We start from the raw sequence: 19,064 nt of genomic DNA on the forward strand, positions 1-19,064 counted from the left end.
GATTACGTGCCATGGCATAAATCACCCCCTTGACTTCTTCTATCTCTGGAGAACTCCAGCTTTATGGTATCTCAGTTTAACTTTCCAGGTCTACCCACCCCCACCTGCCATGGCAATATAAGGCCTCATTCACACAGACATACCTATCTGTACACCCAGGGCTGCTGAATCACAGGGCCCCATACAGCCAACCTGACAAGGCCACCCCCCCCCCCCCCGGCCCAAAGTGACTGAGGAGATAGATTTTATCAGTCCCGTTCTTTGCAGCCTCAGTTGCAAAGTTGAGTGAATTGGAAGCGCTCTGAAGCTTCTTGCTCATTCACAAACTAAAGCATAGTAAACTGTTTACTATGCTTCAGTGATGAATGGACACAGGAGTCATTGGTACCGATCACTCACTGTGTTCGTTGAGGAAATGAAGGGGCCAATAAATTTTATGTTTACCAGCCCCTTTTCCCACTTTCCATCCTGAAACATCACCCCGTGTGCCCACAGCAGCTGCCGGCAGGAGAGGAGGGAAGCCAGCAGCACTGCAGGGGAAAAGGGGGGGCCCAGACAGTAGATGGAAGTGATGCATGTGCTAGAACCAGTCGCCTGTAGTCCAGCCAGAGGGAGAATCTGGCAGTTATGCAGAGGAGGACGGCAGAAAATTGGTGTCTGCAATAAGACTGTCAGGTCACCTGAGTCCAGGTGACAGATGTACACCGTTGGGGTCAGGAGTGCACTGCTAAGGTACTGGACTCTAGGACTGACTGCTGCGGATGGAACTCTGGGAGGTTCCGTAAGGGCGGTCCACTGGAGCACCAACACGGATCTCACTGGGAGCTAGAGCATAAGATTCCCCAGGGCGTGGAGTCTAAGAGCCAGCAGGTGTTCACCAGAGCCTCTAGTGGTGAGGATGGCCTGCGCTGCAACTGGCTCCAGGTCACGGCCCCCAGGGTCTCCCAGCTCACGCTCACAGGTAGGCTACAGGAGGATAGAGAGGAAGCAGCAGCCCAGAACAACAAGGGATAGTCAGGATATAAGTCAAAGGTCAGGGCAACTAGCAGACAAGGATAGACAGAGAACACCCAAAGGCCAGGGTAACAAGCAGGCAGGGGTAGTCAAAGAACAAGCCAAGATCGGTAACAGAGACAGATGTAGAGCACACGGCAAGCAGGAGACAGGAAACCAAACACACTATATTGCTTGGCAAGGCAGGCTTGGAGAACACAGTGTTAAATAGTGCTTCCTGTTGAGGCTAGGGTGGAGCCACACTGAGAAAAGATTACTTAACCATGCAGGTGTGGGAGTGCAACCCCTAAAGCCTCGTACAGACGGTACGATTGTTGGACGAACGAGCGTCTGATTTTTGTCAAAAGGGCGTGTGCCAGGATCTTGTCTTGCATACTAACGTTGCGCAAATTGTCATTCGACAACACGAACGTAGTGACGTACTACGAGACTATAAAGAGGAAGTTCACTTCTCGAGCGCCACCAGCTCCTTCTGCTAATTTCATGTTAGTAGAAGTTTTGTGAGTGTTGATTCACGCTTTTCAGTTTGTGCTTTTCAGTTCGTTTCTGTGTGGCCGCTCATCAACAAGCCATGTTGCGTAATCGGAGGAGAGAACGTATGAGTATTGTGACCAATTATGTCATATGCTATTGCTGCGGGAGCTCCAGCAGAATAATGCATATGATTTTCTGAATTATCTCCGGATGACAGACCCCTGCTTTCACCACCTCTTGACATTGGTGACCCCCTATATTAAGAAGCAGGACACATGTATGAGGCTTTCCATCACTTCAGAGCAAAGGCTCATAGCCACCTTGCGGTACTTGGCGACGGGGAGAAGTCTCCAGCACCTCAAGTTTACTACTGGGATCTCCCCCCAGGCTCTGGGAGTCATTATTCCAGAGACCTGCTCAGCCATCATTCAGGTCCTGCAGAAGGACTATATTAGGTTAAGTTTTTACCTTTAAGATCACATTCTATGTATTTATGTTTGCTAATGTATTTTATTAGTTTGTTGATTACATAATTATCAATATTGTAATATGCTGTGAATGTCCTCCTGCATGCTGTAAGCTTTTCCTGCTCCTTTTTTGACCTACATGCATATTTTCCTTCAATAACCTCCCCAGCATGCTATCCTGGGCCCATACACACCTAGCCTGGTAACTTAACAATGTTTTTGTCAGCTACCTTTTGGGGCTTACCCTAAACAACCCCTAAAATGTGTACAAATGTTATTGGTGTCCTCACATTCGGGCAGAGTGCAAGAGGCCTTTTTTTTGGCCCAAACACATTTGGAACCCTCCCTCTCCCCCAAAAATGCTAAGTCAATGGATCCAAATACTCTATCTGCTGACTTGGAACAACCCATACACACTACCCCTCTTTTGTGTTCAAATTTCTGTATAAATTCCCCAAACCATGTAGTGCAAGGGCCTGCCTGATTACCTACAAATTGAAACTTCTTAAGTTTTTGTCTCCTATTATATTGATTGGTTAAATCATAATGTCAAAATGTGCTGCAAATTGGTCAGTGTGCATCCAGCTTTTTAGATTATGACACTTCTTACCTGGCCACTGGGCTGCCAATAGTGTAAGTAAGGAGGGGCTGGCCAAAGTATCACTGATTATTTATGCAAACAGCTCTCATGGAAGTGGAGAGGGTTACCTGTCCAAAACATCTACCCATTACCTCCCCCCTAATGTGCCACCAGAGGGGGGGGAATAAGATAAGCTGACCTTTCACTTTTGTCTTTAAATACTCATTTAAGTGTATCCTTATGTTGGCCAAGCATGTTTGTGTCAAATCTGATTGCAATGTTATGTGCAGAAATAGTAATTTCTTTTTTCTTTTTTTAATCCACAGTTTCCTTCCAACCCAGAGCAATGGCAGGACATTGCAGCCTAGTTCCAACAGCAGCGGGATTTTCCCAACTGTGGTGGTGCTATTGATGGCAAGCATGTCCGGATTGTACCACCAGCCAACACTGTAGTGTCTTCCAACTATGAATTCTTGAATTTGGCTGTTGGGAAGAAAGGCCGCAATTCTCTACAAGCGACTCCAGAATGGCACCTTAAATTTGCCACCTGCTGAGGAGAATGTTGAGGGCCTCAATTTTGTTTTCATGGCAGATGAGGCCTTTGCTTTGGGGGAACATCTGATGAAGCTGTTTCCTATGAGGAACTTCACCCCAGCGCAGAGAATCTTCAATTACAGGCTCTCTCGTACCAGAAAGGTGGTCGAAAATGCTTTTGGCATCCTTTTGAGTCGTTTCAGGCTGTTTTTGACTCCAATCAACCTGGCACTCTACAAGATAAGCCATGTGGTCCTGTGCTGCTGTATCCTACATAATTTTTTAAGGAGGAATGCTACCAGCTACCTAGCCTCACTGCCAAGTGATGTGGACCCTGCAGTGGCAGGCCCAACTAAAGAGGCTGCAGCTCATCCGTCTGTGGGCAGGCTGATGGCTGTTAAAAAAAATGCCCGTGCTGGATTGCCTTCCCAAATTGCCCGAGATTTATGGCAGAAATACCTTGAATATTTTGTGGGTAGAGGGGCAGTGGCTTGGCAGCAAATTGTAGCTGATCATGTCTAATCATTTTTTGAGATCATAAACTCATATTTCATTTTTTCATTTGAACTACTGTTGTCTGTGTTTCTTATATGTCTAATATGTTCCCAAATGGGCTTTATTTTGGACACTTGCTCCAATAGTGCAAATGTACCTTATGTCAGAAACCATGAATCAGACTGAGACAGAAGTACAGTTAAATCACACTTGTTTATTAATAAAAGGTAAACAGAGTAAACGTAGTCAAAACATAGCCAGATTTCAGGAACCGAAAAGGATAGTCAGACAACAGGGAGCCAGAGATGAGCGTAGTAGAACAGCAAGCAGGATCTGGAGCCAGAAGGAATGTGAGCCAAGCAAGTCTTTAACAGGAACACAGGAGAGCGTCTCTAGAGATGTGACCAAGGCGAAGGCAGAGATCATCTGGGCTGGACGGCTTAAGTAGGCAGGACTGACGAGCAGGATATAATCAACAGGTGAGTCACTGTGGAGAGAAAGGAGCTGGAATTAGCCGACAGCTGAGCGGCAAGCTTTGAGAAGGAAGGGCTGAGCCCAGCCCTGACACCTTAATTGCTACATGAGGTGACAATATCTTCTTCAGCTAACTATTATGGTGTGCTGTGGGTCTGCCACACACACACAATGTTTTTGTTCTTAATGGATCTATTGCATGAAGTTCAAAAACATTATGCCTTTACAAATCCTTTTAATTTTTTTAGGCCTAAAAATCGCAGGAGGATCCACATTTAAGAGCACATTGTCACTGTAACTACAACAACTTACGAAATACACTGGTATTGAGCAATTAAATAATAAGCCACACATTGTTTAGTAAAAAACATTTTACTCAAAGCACATTCACATGTGTGTTTTAAGGTTTTAAAACAAACCAACATCTTGGTGTATAACATGTATGTTTGGCATTATTTCTCATTTTTTGTGGTTAACAGGCATGTTCTAAACCATTAGATACACATCCAAAACTCAGTAACTAACAAAGTTCGAGTTTGGTAAAGTGAAGGGCAACCGAGACATTAGTATCCCAAGACTGTTTGATCTTGCCTTCCTCAGATGGGGTGATCTCACCCCTCTAAAAGCCAAAATTTGAAGCCACTTACACGTAGAGGCCTACCAATTAAATGTCCCCTATGATCCCATGCCTAAATTGTGTGTAGTTCAAAACATCTATTTTTCTAAAGCTCCAAAATACACAGTTTGTTAACATGTGCTATATCTCATTACAGGGTATCAATGGATGCATTTCGGGGGTGCAAACCCTTCCTCAGAGCTACTTTAGTTATGAGGAAGGGGTTGCACCTCCAAAACACGTCCATTAATACCCCGTGATGGGAGATAGCACATGTTGACACACTGTGTGTTTTGGGGCTTTATAAAAATAAATGTATGGAACTACACACATTTTAGGTGTGGGGTCATGGGGAAAATAAGGATGTTAAGGCCCAATTTGTGGGCACCTTCAAATTTGGGGTTTTAGATTCTAAAAAACAGATAAACATTACAATTCAGATTAGTAAGGGCAGTGTTTCCCAACTCTCCTCCTCAAGATGCAAACCCAGGTCATGTTTTCTTGATTTCTTGAATTTGGCACAGGTGATGCTGTCATTTTCACTGTTAGTAATTCGCACAGTCGTTTATAGACTGAGGAAAATCTAGAAAACAGGACCTGGTGGTGCACCTAAAGCAGTGGAGTGGAGAAACACTGAGTTCTGTCCCTAAACTTTCAGATTTTAAAGTCGACATGTATACACATTTGAAGCAAGATTCCAAGAATACTGTCATGGTTATGCAATAGAGTTTTCTCTGTCAGCTTACCTGTCTCCATGTGTTCATCTCTAAAGACCAGCTGCCTCTCACCTGACTGTTTTTTTAACCTCTCCTCTAAGCATAGCCCCACCCCAGGCCCTGGGGAATCTATGCTCTAGCTCCCACTGGGATCCATGTTAGTTATCCTGTAGACCTGTTTCCTGAACCTTCCAGGGTTCAATCCGCAGCAGTCAGTCCTAGGGTCCACTACCTTAGCGGTGCACTTCTGACTCCTACAGAGTGCATCTGTCACCTGGTCCCAGGTGACCTGACAAATACTTACTTGTGCAAACAAGAGGCTCCCGAATAATTTATTCCTCTTCTGGTTCGCTTTGGCTCTCACTGAGACTCGTGTCAGGTGATTTGATGTCCACAATGACAATGTCTGTGCTGGGTCCAGGAGACAGATCCCATGGCTCCAAAGAAACATCCTGGGTGAGCTGACCACACTCACTTTCCTCTAAAAAAGAAACAATAAAACATTCATTAAGCCACTGCAAGTGCCATCTGTTTCTAGCATCCATTTTGCTACATTAGTTGACCAACCTTGCACTTGGTCTGATGTCAATGTTTGCTCCTGTCTAGTAGACTTCACCATGCTGCACTCTGGATGTTTTTCTGTGAAAAATGCATAAAAAAGGGAAGGTGACGGTATTTTCCAGAGGGCAAACACTTGACAAGTGCCAACATTGAAAAAGTCCTGCAGTTGCCCCCCACCCCTCTTGTCTCCTATGGGATACGGGATATATGATGACCATCCTAGCAGGCATGACTCTGTGTGACTGGGAGCCCTGGGGCCTCTCCTCTACCCATGTCTACACTGGCAAGGCTGCATTAATGGGCACTGATGAGCCAGGCAGCAACCAGAAAGTGTTCTTTACCCCTTAAGTTCTGCCCTAAGCTCATAGCCTTTGGCCCACCTAGAAACACCCCTGTCGGTGTCTACATGAGTGTGTTTGAAGTTGGCACATATGTTTTTGGGGGGAAGATGGCCTTGTTACCTCCCCTGTTGGGGCCCAAGCGAGGGTAGCCTCCCTTCGACCATTGCAGTGGCTTGGCTAGAGCATCCTTTTTTTGTGCCTCCCTGTTGAAAGATAAAAAAAACAATAAGTGCAAAAAATAAATTAATGTCCAAAAAAATGACCAAATAAGAATGTTCATATATGCTTTATATTTACCTTTATCTTTGGAATCCCAAGTCATACAAAGATTTTCTAAAAGTTTATATAGATAGAATTCTCTAGAGCTACTTGGAGAAAGAACATATACAGACAGCTCATTTACACATATACATATTGTTTAGATCCAAATATTGATTACTTTTTTTATGATCTGATGTATGTACTCCATCTGGTCTTGTTCCCGGTATTTTAGATCAGACCATCGTTTTCGGATTTGGTCCTTTGATCGGTCCACCGAAAATTCTCTGTGCAAAATGGCAATGACCTTCTCCAAAATGCTGTCCTTTCGGCTGTTGGGCCTTTCGTAATTGCACAGCTTGCAGTCATATGCGTGCTTCTCTAGGATGCGCACCATCTCCACCATCTCACCCTTGCTCATGGGGGTTGCTTTGTGCCTCCTATGAGCTCCACCACTGCGGGGCTGGCTGCAATCCGCCATGTTGTCCCTTCCAAATGTCCCGCTGTGTGTGTCGCATGCAGAAGAGAGATGGTCACGCCCCAGTGTCATGACCCACTGAGATTGGAGTTTGACCCATGTGTGTATAAAGTGTATAAAGTGTGTATAAAGCCAGAACGCACGGTCGATGGAACGGCCATAGGAATGATCTTGGAGTGGAGGACGTTTGAACGCCAACACACAAAAGGAGCAGAAAACAAAGGAACAATTGGAAATTGGGGCATAGGTTGTTAGTGGCCTATACTGCTTAGATTGAGGCCTATATGGGGACCAGCTTATGGGTTACACCTGACATTATGGTTTGTCTTGTGTTCTGTCTTGCAGGAATCATATCATCATGACTGATAAATTCACTCCGCCAGAATTTCTCTCCCATTTCATTGACATGTACCAGGAGCTGTCCTGTCTCTGGCGGCTGAAGAGTAGAGACTACTCAAATAAAATACTGAGGAAGGCAGCATTGGAGAAACTGGTAGAGTTGTGCAAACCTGTGTACCCCAGGGCAGACACCAACTATGTCAGGCAAAATATAGCCAACCTTCGTAGTACATTTAAAAGGGAGCTGAACAAGGTCTTGGACTCTGAGAGATCTGGAGCAGCAGCGGATGACCTATATGTCCCCAGGCTGTGGTATTACGGTTTTTGACAGACCATATTGAACCCAGGCCATAGCTTTCTACGCTCCCTTCTACGTCTGAGGCCACAGCTCCTGAGGTTCGCACAGGTCCTGATGCACAGGATGAAGATATGGAGGAGCCCAGCTTGACCCAGGTATAGCATTGTTGAACATATTTGTATCCAAAAATACAATGATGATAACTAGACGTTATTGGGAAAATATTTCTGCCTTAACAAAGTGGTTTCCATATCAATAGACAGTAGGGACCAAAAATGATTTAAACAAGAATGAAAATTGCTGGGGTTAGAATTATAGTCTTTTCTATTTCTCCACATTCAAATTGCAATAGTGAGGAGATCAAAATTGTGTGTGACTAATGACCAAACCAATAAAAAGATCCTAATTATGTCCCATTTTCATACACAGGAAAGTGTCAGTCTGGAGGAGCAAGCGGCCAGCAGCCAGACAGAGTCCCAGATCCTCCCCTATGCCCTCCTGCTAAAAGGACCAGAAAGAGCAGGAATCTGGAGGAGGCCACAGCTGCCTTCCTCAGCCAGGCCACTACTGCCATCAGGACAGACCCAGATGAGTGTGAGGGATTTGGCGTGGGGATGGCCAATAGGTTAAGGAGGATGGCCGGTGACCAGAGGAGAAAGTGCGAGGATCTCATCCTGCAGCTCCTCTACAGGGGGGCGACGGGCGATATCTATGCCACCACCCACCTGTGTGATTTTGTGGGCCCACATACACCACCTCCACAGCCAACCCACCCACCACAGCAGCATGGCGGTCAGTTGCAATACCAGCCACAAGAACCTCAACAACCCCGCTGGTCTGGGGATTATCACCGCCTCCCCCTTACTAATTTCTATTATTTTGTGTTTTTTTAAATAATGTTTTTTTTTTTCTGTTATATTTTCTATAAATTTGTATGCATGGAATGCACTTTTTTTTTACGTTCTTTGCATGTGGATGGCAGATAGCATCTCTAATTTAATTTGTGTTATTTTTTTTCTGCACAATAGATTAGGGGCCGGGTGTATGGATTAGGGGGTCTTGTCGATATTCCTATCGCACACATTCCTGGCATATATGGCTCTTAAAATGGTGGGTGCTGCAGCGGTTACCAATTGGGTCCTGGAAACATCAAGCAAGTGTAGATATTCGACAGCACACCATGGATCAACAACTTCCGTCTAAAGTTTTCTTTTATTGAAAGAGATCACATCATACAGATAAGTGCAACGTTTCGGAGCCGCGCAGGACCCCTTTATCAGGCATGTGATAAAGTGCTACAGTGTCAGAGCAGAATATAAATACATTAGTCACCAATGTGGGCCCTTGCGCCCCAAATGTAGCGGCCACCACTGCGCTCTTCTCTCCTCTGCAGCTGACACAGAGAATCATGTGACCAGACTGGAGCAGGCTGAAAACAGGTAAGTACACACAGGTTAGTAAGCATAAGTGTTGGGGGGAGGGCATCATTTTAAGAGTAGTTAGGGTTATCCCGGAATATTACTTTAAAGTGTTATGAAATCCACAACAGTAAAATCAGTCTGTATATGCAGTAAAGCATGCTTGTTATACCCACTGTGGAGCCTAAGGGGTTAATCCTCTGCATTGTGTAAAAAGGCTATTTGATTCTATTTTCTCTGATCCTCCCCTTCTTCCCCTGTCCCCAATCCATCTGCTGATAGAACAGAGCCTTGAAGGCACTCTGCACATGCTCAGTTTGATGTGTATTGCTAGAGAGAGGTTTTTTTTTGGGATGGTGCATGTGATCACCACAGGGCCAATTAGCACTATCCAGACAGAAAGTCAGTGGTCATGCAGCCTCATAGGACAGTCAATGGAGAATGAAAACTCCTCCTACAAGCATTAACTAGTGCTCAGCCAGACAGTAATAGAAGCCATAAGGCTCCATGTACACTGGGCTTAAAAAAATGGCAGTTCCCTTGGACGGAAAAAAAAACACTCATAATTTTATTTTTTTATTCTATTCTATCCCTTTATTTTCTATTCTATTTTATTCTCTTCTTTTCTATTCTATTCTATTTTGTTCTGTTTTACTCTGGTCTTTTCTATTCTATTCTTTTATTTTCTATTCTATCCCTTTATTTTCTATTCAATTTTTTTTTTATCTTTTATTTTCTATTCTATTCCTTTATTTTCTATTCTATTTTATTCTCTTCGGGAATTCAAATTCGATTAGAAAACTATTAGAATTAGAAAACTATTAGAATTTCATCTGAAATAGTTTTTTCGTTATTTTGGATTTGTTTAAATTCGTTACTATTGTAATTCGGAAATTCGGATACATCCGAATTTCTGAATAACGAAAAACTCCTTCTGAATTTCAATTCATAATGAAACAAACCGCACATATCTATACTGCGCCCCAAATGTGTGAATGAGCCCTTTGTGTTTTGAGTGTTCGAATGAATGAGTTGCCTTAAACGCATACAAAACGCACGGCATAGTGAACATTAGTGAGCGCCTGTTAACCCATCGCAGTGTGATCCCAACCTGAAGGTCTACTGTGTGCCAGACAGTAATAGAAGCCATAAGGCTCCATGTACACTGGGCTTAAAAAAATGCCAGTTCCCTTGGACGGAAAAAAAAAACACTCATATAGAGAATTTTTTGTACATTGTTTAGACGAGTTTAGGAGAGTTGTGCATTTTTTCTGCCAATCAGAAACGCAAACCAAAAGGTTTTTTTTTTCCTGCCTCTAAATGTTGAGCTTAAAATTTGCCTGTAATCTTCCTATGTGCATGAACACATAAGGTAACATAAAGCTGCTTCTACAGGCAGAACACAAAACTCCTGTAATAGCAGCAATTTTTTAAACCAGTGTGCATGGAGCCCAATGCCGCGTACACACGATCGGAAATTCAGCCAGCAAAAGGCTGATGAGAGCTTTTGGTCGGAAAATGCGACCGTGTGTATGCTCCATCGGACTTGTGCTGGTGGAATTCCAGCCAGCAAAAGATTGAGAGCAGATTCTCAATTTTTCGGTTGGAAAAAGTTCCTATCCGAAAATCCGATCGTCTGTACAAATTCTGACGTGCAAAATTCCTACGCATGCTTGGAAATAATTTGACGCATGCTCGGAAGCACTGAACTTCATTTTCTCAGCTCGTCGTACTTTTGTACGTCACCGCGTTCTTGACGGTCGAAAGTTCAGAGAACTTTTGTGTGACCGCGTGTATGCAAGGCAAGCTTGAGCGGAATTCCGTTGGAAAAACCATCCAAGTTTTTTTACAACGGAAAATCCGCTCGTGTGTGCGCGCCATTAGACTGCTATATACTGCTGATGAGAAAAGGTATTTAGCAGTTTATATTTACTAAAATAATTGCACTTCCACGCTCTGTGTACTGTGGGAGACCAGATATAGTGAATGCAGGGTCCTGGGTTTAGTAATACCTTAAGGTTTGACATGTTTGGTATCTACTCAACCCAACCCCTTCTTTTATATTCCCGCCCAAAAAAGGGCATTATTTTGTGTTTGCACTAAAATTCAATTTAGTGTACTTTTTCCCAAAATACACGTTTGATAAATAGTTTTGCAAATATCATGTGACATAACAAAAAAAAGCAACTACCACCATTTTATTCTATGGGGCCTCTGCTTTCAGAAAATATATAATTGTTTGGAGGTTTAAGGTAATATCCAACAAAAAATTGCAGATTTGAACATGTGTGTTAAAAAAAAATAATAAATAAATTGCCCTGGTAGACAAGGGGTTAAAGACAGTAGAAGAGTAAAATAATAACATAAGAGCGCTGTACCCATAAAAATGGAGAGCACCCCATATAAAAAAATGATGTAGTAAATATATAAAGTGCAAAGCTATTTACCTGTGTGGGCTTCTTGGTTTCAGATGTTCCATTTGGGAGAGAAAAAGATTCCTGGAGCAGAAAATGATATCTGACAGTGTGCTGCTTGTGTGGATTATATAAGGGATAATATAGAAGCCATTACCCCTAATGGCCATTGATTCAACCCTGAGTCTCCCCATCCACGTCCTATGATCAGAGCGGCTCTCATCTGCTGGGAAAAGAGAAATTCCATTTATCAAATGCCACTACAGCTCACAATCAGAAAGAGAAATACTGAGAGCACATTGCCAGATATTATGTATATTTACTATGAGCAAAGTAATTGCGGCTAAACTGATTTTGCTGTAAAATGACCATTTTTTGCTATTTGTGAAATTCTTTTTTTTTTTTTATAACTTCTATTTTTTTTTTTTTTTGTGTAACTCTAAACTTTGCTCCTTGATTTGTTTAGGACTATTTTTTGCTCTGTTTAGAAGGTGTACTCTGGATAAAATTACCATTTTTGATATGGGTGAGAATTTTTTTTTGTAACTCTATTTGCTGGCTTCAATATGGAAGCTTACAAAGGTGTGCTGCCATGGATTAGTGCCAGAAAAGGAAAATGACGGTAATAATATATATGATAATAATGGTACAATTTTTCCATTTTGCTTGCACCAACATGGTAGCACACCTTTGAATGATGCCATGCATTCGGCATCAGGAAAGGAAAATTACGGGAATTATATGATACAATTTTTAGTTTTTTGTTTTTTTTTGTATCTCAATTTTTTTTTCGTTAACTCAAACTATGAACTGGTTGGGACTATTTTTTGCTTTATTAGAGGATACAGTCTGGATAAAATTACCGTTTTTGCAATTTATGAGAATTTTTTTTTTTTGTAACTTTATTTATATAATTTTAGTAATGCTAAACTTTGCTCATTGAACTGTTTAGGATTCTTTTTTTTTTTTTTTTTTTTTTTCTAGAGGGTATATTCCAGATATAAATGACCATTTTTGATATACTTGAGAATTTTTATTTATTTTTTTGTGAGAATTTATTTTATAGCAACTCTACATTTTGCTCCCTGAACTGTTTAGGGCTCTTTTTTGTTTTATTTAGATGATATATTCCAGATAACAATTACCATTTTTGATATACTTACCAGGGCATTCTGGAGCAACAGCGTTTTGGCAGAAAAAACGCTGACAGCTCCTAAACTCTTCTAAACTCTGCTAAACGTGTGTTTTTTTTCTCTAAGAGGGAGGCCGTCGGCTTCCTTAGCAGCCAGTGAACAGCTGGTTTTTTTAAGGGGCAGGCTGGCAAGCCATCCTTAACAACGGATGACTCACCAGCTGTCAGCGGGTTTCCCCGCTGACAGCTGAATGTACACAAAAGAGTTGCCGGCAATAAACAAGCCCTTCAGATCTGGTATGGATTTTAAAGGCAATCCCATGCCAAATAATTTTTAAAGAATGGCAGCCCCCCCCCTCAAATTCATACCAGACCATTAGGTCTGCAGGGTTTTACCACGCTAGTCACGTGCAGAACGAAAAAGTTAATTTAATTTAGTTTTGATACGGTATTTACATAAATTTGTTTAGTTAAATTTGTCTAATTTGTTTTCAGAATTCGTTTAGTTTATTTGAATTCGAATAGTTTTGAATTCAACAAGTTCTAATTGATTTGAATTGCATTTAAATCAAATTTATTCTATTCAAAATTCGCATTTTGGAAGATGGTTATATTCTTTCTATTCCATTCTATTCTATTGTTTTCTTTTCTGTTCTAGTCTTTTATTTTATATTCTATTCTTTACTAATTAAAATTTATTCTTTTCAAAAGTCAAATTTCAGAAAAGTTATATTATATTTTTTCTATTGTTTACTATATTCTATTCTATTATTTTATTTTCTATTCTATTCAAATTTATTCTATTCAAAATGCACATTTCGGAAGGTTATATTCTTTCTATTCTTTTTAATTCTATTCTTTTTTTCTACTCTATTCTTTTCTATTGTATTGGAATTAAAATTTATTCTATTTGAAATTAAAATTTCAGAAGAATTCTATTATTTATTCTTTTCAAAATTCAAATTTCAGAAAACAGTTATATTATATTTTTTCTATTGTTTACTATATTCTATTCAATTATTTTATTTTCTATTCTATTCTATTCAAATTTATTCTATTTGAAATTAAAATTTCAGAAGAATTTTATTTTTTTATTCTATTCTATCCCTTTATTTTCTATTCTATTTTATTCTGTTCTTTTCTATTCTATTCTATTTTGTTCTGTTTTACTCTGGTCTTTTCTATTCTATTCTTTTATTTTCTATTCTATCCCTTTATTTTCTATTCAATTTTTTTTGTAATCTTTTATTTTCTATTCTATTCTTTTCTATTCTATTCCTTTAATTTCTATTCTATTTTATTCTCTTCGGAAATTCAAATTCGATTCGAAAACTATTAGAATTAGAAAACTATTAGAATTTCATCTGAAATAGTTTTTTCGTTATTTTGGATTTGTTTAAATTCGTTACTATTGTAATTCGGAAATTCGGATACATCCGAATTTCTGAATAACGAAAAACTCCTCCCGAATTTCAATTCATAATGAAACAAACCGCACATATCTATACCGTGCCCCGAACCCCAAATGTGTGAATGAGCCCTTTGTGTTTTGAGTGTTCGAATGAATGAGTTGCCTTAAACGCATACAAAACGCAAGGCATAGTGAACATTAGTGAGCGCCTGTTAACCCATCGCAGTGTGATCCCGACCTGAAGGTCTACTGTGTGCCGGGATGCTGCAGAGCGGCATTCATGACATTCATGCCAACGCGTTACTTTATCGGATCAATCGGTGGCCTGTCCAGATTGCCAATAAAGATGACTAATTATTTATTGGTGTTTACAGTCTTTCCTAAAGCCCAAAATAACTTATTGGTGTCACATGAATAAATAATGTCTACAATTAGTATTTCAATGTATTATTCAGCATACACCCACACAGCGGATAATTAAATAACAAAGACTTTGTGGCGGGTAGAATTGTTTAATAAGAAGATGTAAATGTGACATCACCCATAAGGGGGGGGGGGAGACCTTGCGTTTCGTCTCTGGCAGGTTATACATCTCTTGCCATGGATGACTATTAGGATACTTTCATACTGGGGTGGTACCAGCATTAGCGGTAAAGCACTGCTAGTTTTAGCACCGCTTTACCGCAGTTATAGTGGCGCTTTTCGACCGTTCGACCGGCCACGGGGCACTTTTAACCCCCCGCTAGCGGGCGAAGAAAGGGTTAAAATCGCTTCGGCAGTGATGCCCATTAATTTCATTTTTTTGTATACACGCCCCAAAGATGCTGCTTGCAGGACTTTTTATCCCGTCCTGCAAGCGTACCGCCCCAGTGTGTGAAAGCACTCAGGCTTTCACACTGGGCAGGCATGAGAGGCGCTTTTCAGGTGCTTTTTTAGCGCTAAAACGCCTGAAAAGCGCCTCAGTGTGAAAGGGCTCTTAGACATGCAGCCGTCACTGCTGGATCAGTTTTCAGAGGTGTGAGGAGCCAATATTTTGCCTGTTTTAACCCTGTAAATGGCGCACCGCCACACTGCGGCGCAGTTGCAGCACGGCTCCGTTTCACTTGAACGGATTGTGTATGGCAGGCAGTGGCCACTCTAGCCAGTACTTTTACCACCCTCCTATCTTCAAACACTTACCTGATGTGCCTGTCACTGCCGCCAGGTGCAGCATCAATCACCATTGTGAGATGGTTAAATAACAAACATTACCACCGACCACAAAATGACTTGTACTCTGAATGTGTAAGGTTATCAGTGGTGTACCCCAAGGTTTAGTGCTGGGACCCTTACTTTTTAATAACTTTATAAATGATATCGGGTCTGGGAATAAAAGTAACAATTCAGTCTTTGCAGATGACACCAAACTTTGCAGACGTCCTTACAGGATGTCTCCAATTTACAAGGCGACCTCAATGCTCTGTCTAATTGGGCAACTATTTGACAAATGAGGTTTAATGTTGATAAATGTAAAGTTATGCACTTAGGGGCTAAGAATATGCATGTATCATACATACTAGGGGAAGTACAACTGGGGGAATCCATAGTGGAGAAGGATCTAGGGGTTTTAGTAGATCATAAGCTCAATAACAGCATGCAATGCCAAGCTGCGGTTTCCAAAGCGAGCAAAGTCCTTTCTTGTATTAGGAGAGGTATGGACTCCAGAGAGAGAGATATAATTTTGCCCCTGTACAAATCATTAGTAAGACCTCATCTGGAATATGCAGTTCAGTTTTGGGCACCAATTCACAAAAAGGATATCAGGGAACTGGAGAAAGTGCAGAGAAGAGCAACCAAACTGATAAGAGGCATGGAGGAGCTCAGCTATGAGGAAAGATTAGAGGAACTAAATTTATTATTCTTGAGAAGGAGATTAAGGGGGGATATGATCACCATGTACAAAGTTATTCACTTTAAGGTCATCACAGAGGACAAAGGGGCACTCTTTACATCTAGAGGAGAAGAGATTTCATCTCCAAATACAGAAAGGTTTTTTCACAATAAGAGCTGTGAAAATGTGGAATAGACTCCCTCCAGAGGTGGTTCTGGCCAGCTCAGTAGATTGCTTTAAAAAGGCCTGGATTCTTTCCTAAATGTACAGAACATAACTGGGTACTGACATTTATAGGTAAAGTTGATCCAGGGAAAATCCGATTGCCTCTCGGGGGATCAGGAAGGAATTTTTTCCCCTGCTGTAACAAATTGGATCATACTTTGCAGTGTTATTTTTGCCTTCCTCTGGATCAAATGTGGGTATAAGATTGTATATATGGGATTGTATGATTTTTTTTTTTGGTTGAACTAGATGGACTTGTGTCTTTTTTCAAATTAACTATGTAAATATGAGAGAAAATAGCACTGTCCTGGCCACCAATGTGAGCGTGGGGTTTATTAATACTGCTACAGTTTCTGTTTTAATTTTGTTATCTTGTAATGTTCTTTTGTATGTACGGTTATTCCTCCAACTGACACCACTGATGGGGCACTATTCTTCCTATTGACACCAATGATGGGGCACTATTCCTTTCACTTACTCAAATTATGGGACACTATTTCTCCTACTGACACCAATGGTGGGGCACTATTCTTCCAACTGACACCACTGATGGGGCACTATTCCTCCCACCGACACCAATGATGGGTCACTATTTCTCCCATGGATACCAATGATGGGACACTATTCCTCCCACCAACACAAATGATGGGGCACTATTCCTCCCACTGACTCCAATGATGGGGCACTATTCCTCCAACTTACACCAATGATGGGGCACTATTCCTCCAACTGACACCACGGATGGGGCACATCCTCCCACTGACACCAATGATGGGGCTCTATTTCTCTCACTGACTCCAATGATGGGGCTCTATTTCTCCCACTGACACCAATGGGGGGGGCACCATTCCTCCCATGGACACCAATGATGGGACACTATTCCTCCCACTGACACAAATGATGGGGCACTATTCCTCCCATTGACTCCAATGACGGGGCACTATTCCTCCAACTTACACCAATGATGGGGCACTATTCCTCCCACTGACTCCAATGACGGGGCACTATTCCTCCAACTTACACCAATGATGGGGCACTATTCCTCCTACTGACACCAATGATGGGGCATTATTCCTCCAACTGACACCACTGATGGGGCACTTTTCCTCCCACTGACTCCAATGATGGGGCACTATTCCTCCCACTGACTCCAATGATGGGGCACTATTCCTCCAACTTACACCAATGATGGGGCACTATTCCTCCCACTGACACCACTGATGGGGCAGTATTTCTCTCACTGACACCAATGATGGGGCACTATTCCTCCCACTGACACCAATGATGGGGCTCTATTCCTCCCACTGACACCAATAATGGGGCTCTATTCCTCCCACTAACACCAATAATTTATTTTTATTTTTTTACTCCCACTGACCACCAAGCGTATGACATTGTTTACTCTCACTAATGCTGGGGTATTTTCTACTCTCACTGGCCACTGTCCAGCCCCCCTAATATTTGAAGGGCAGAAAACTGGCCCTTTGTTTTGAAAGCTTGGAGACCCCCTGATTTAATGTACTGGTAACCATTTTAGAAGCACATTTTAAAAAAGCTTTCTGTATTAAAACTTTGTGAATGTTATTAGCCAATCGGCTAAGTAGTTTTTTGTTGCTGCCGGCAATATGGTGACTTCTTTTTGGTGTGCCCGTGCCTATTTCGTGCTGTCTCTTGGCATCCATACTTCTGCTAGTTGTAGAGGATTTTACATTGGTGCATGCAGGCTGGAATGATCACCAAGGAAACTAAGCCGCTTTGTGAATTTTCGAAATATTCATTCAATAGGTGTAACTATCCAAAAATGATTTATTGTCCTGAGACAGATTTCAAATATCTGTCTGTGCTGGCTGTCTGATGCCGGGTCATTGAGCCCATTCTGCAACACAAGCAACATAAATTGCTTGCAGACAGGTAGACTGATGACCTGACAAGACAAACACTGCACAAGCTGCTGCGTCATCAAGATAAGCCTCATACACATAGTGTTAGGCTTAATAGAGCAACTTTAAAAGTCTGCGTGGATCAATGCCTGACATGTCACCATAGACAGTTTTAAAAAATCTCCATCTTTGATCAATAAAAAAAGTCTTTGAGCTCATTTCAATCACTGACTTTGCCTAGGCTGAGATGATGTTATCAGTGTGCTGCAGGCAGGGGGAAGCATTTCCACAGTCTCCTCTTCCCATCTTATAATCCTGGTGCCCAACCTGCGGCACTCTTTGCGCTGCCCTCTGGGCCTCTCAGACACTGCGTCTCCCCATTGATTTGTTACAGTATATTACATGCTAGAAAACACTACTATATCTCCAGTCTATGACCATCTCCTCCTGAAGCATGTCCTCACAACATCTCCTATAGCATGTTCACAGTCTCTGACATTCACCTGCAGCATATATGCAGTCTTTGACAAACTCTTGCATTATGTTTGCAGTCTCTGACCATTTCTTGTATCATGTCCTCAGTCTCTGACCATCTCTTGTATCATGTCTGCAATCTCTGACTATCTCCTGCATCATGTCTGCAGTCTCTGACCATCTCTTGCATCATGTCTGCACTCTCTGACCTTTTCTTATATCATATCTGCATTCACTGACCATTTCTTGTATCATATCCGCAGTCTCTGACCATCTCTTATATCATGTCCACAGTCACCGACCATCTCTTGTATCATGTTCGCAGTCTCTGAATATATCTTGTATCATGTTCGCAGTCTCTGACCATCTCTTGTATCATGTCCACAGTCACCGGCCATCTCTTGTATCATGTTCGCAGTCACCGACCATCTCTTGTATCATGTTCGCAGTCACCGACCATCTCTTGTATCATGTTCGCAGTCTCTGACCATCTCTTGTATTTTGTCTACAGTCTCTGACCATCTCTTGTAAAGGTTCTGTAATCTCTGACTATATCTTGTATCATGTCTGCAGTCTCTGGCCATCTCTTGTAGTA

General features: G+C 41.8%; 2 long non-coding RNA genes across 2 annotated transcripts in view; both read right to left on the reverse strand.

Annotated features, from left to right (window-relative positions):
- Positions 1-3,805: 3,805 nt before the first annotated feature.
- LOC141140938 (uncharacterized) lies at positions 3,806-6,664 on the reverse strand. The gene is made up of 4 exons (XR_012244027.1): positions 6,393-6,664; positions 5,938-6,009; positions 5,675-5,851; positions 3,806-4,051 (listed from the first exon to the last, which is right to left on the reverse strand). It is a non-coding gene; the product is annotated as an uncharacterized lncRNA (long non-coding RNA).
- A 1,546-nt stretch (positions 6,665-8,210) lies between these two features.
- LOC141140942 (uncharacterized) overlaps positions 8,211-19,064 on the reverse strand; it is a 29,239-nt gene continuing 18,385 nt past the window's right edge. Inside the window, exons 2-3 of the long non-coding RNA XR_012244029.1 lie at positions 11,511-11,700; positions 8,211-9,074 (exon numbers count right to left, since the gene is read on the reverse strand). This is a non-coding gene — a long non-coding RNA (uncharacterized lncRNA). The remainder of the gene's footprint in view (positions 9,075-11,510; positions 11,701-19,064) is intronic.

The sequence above is a fragment of the Aquarana catesbeiana genome, linkage group LG04 (assembly GCF_042186555.1).
Source record: "Aquarana catesbeiana isolate 2022-GZ linkage group LG04, ASM4218655v1, whole genome shotgun sequence".
NCBI classification, from domain to species: domain Eukaryota; kingdom Metazoa; phylum Chordata; class Amphibia; order Anura; family Ranidae; genus Aquarana; species Aquarana catesbeiana.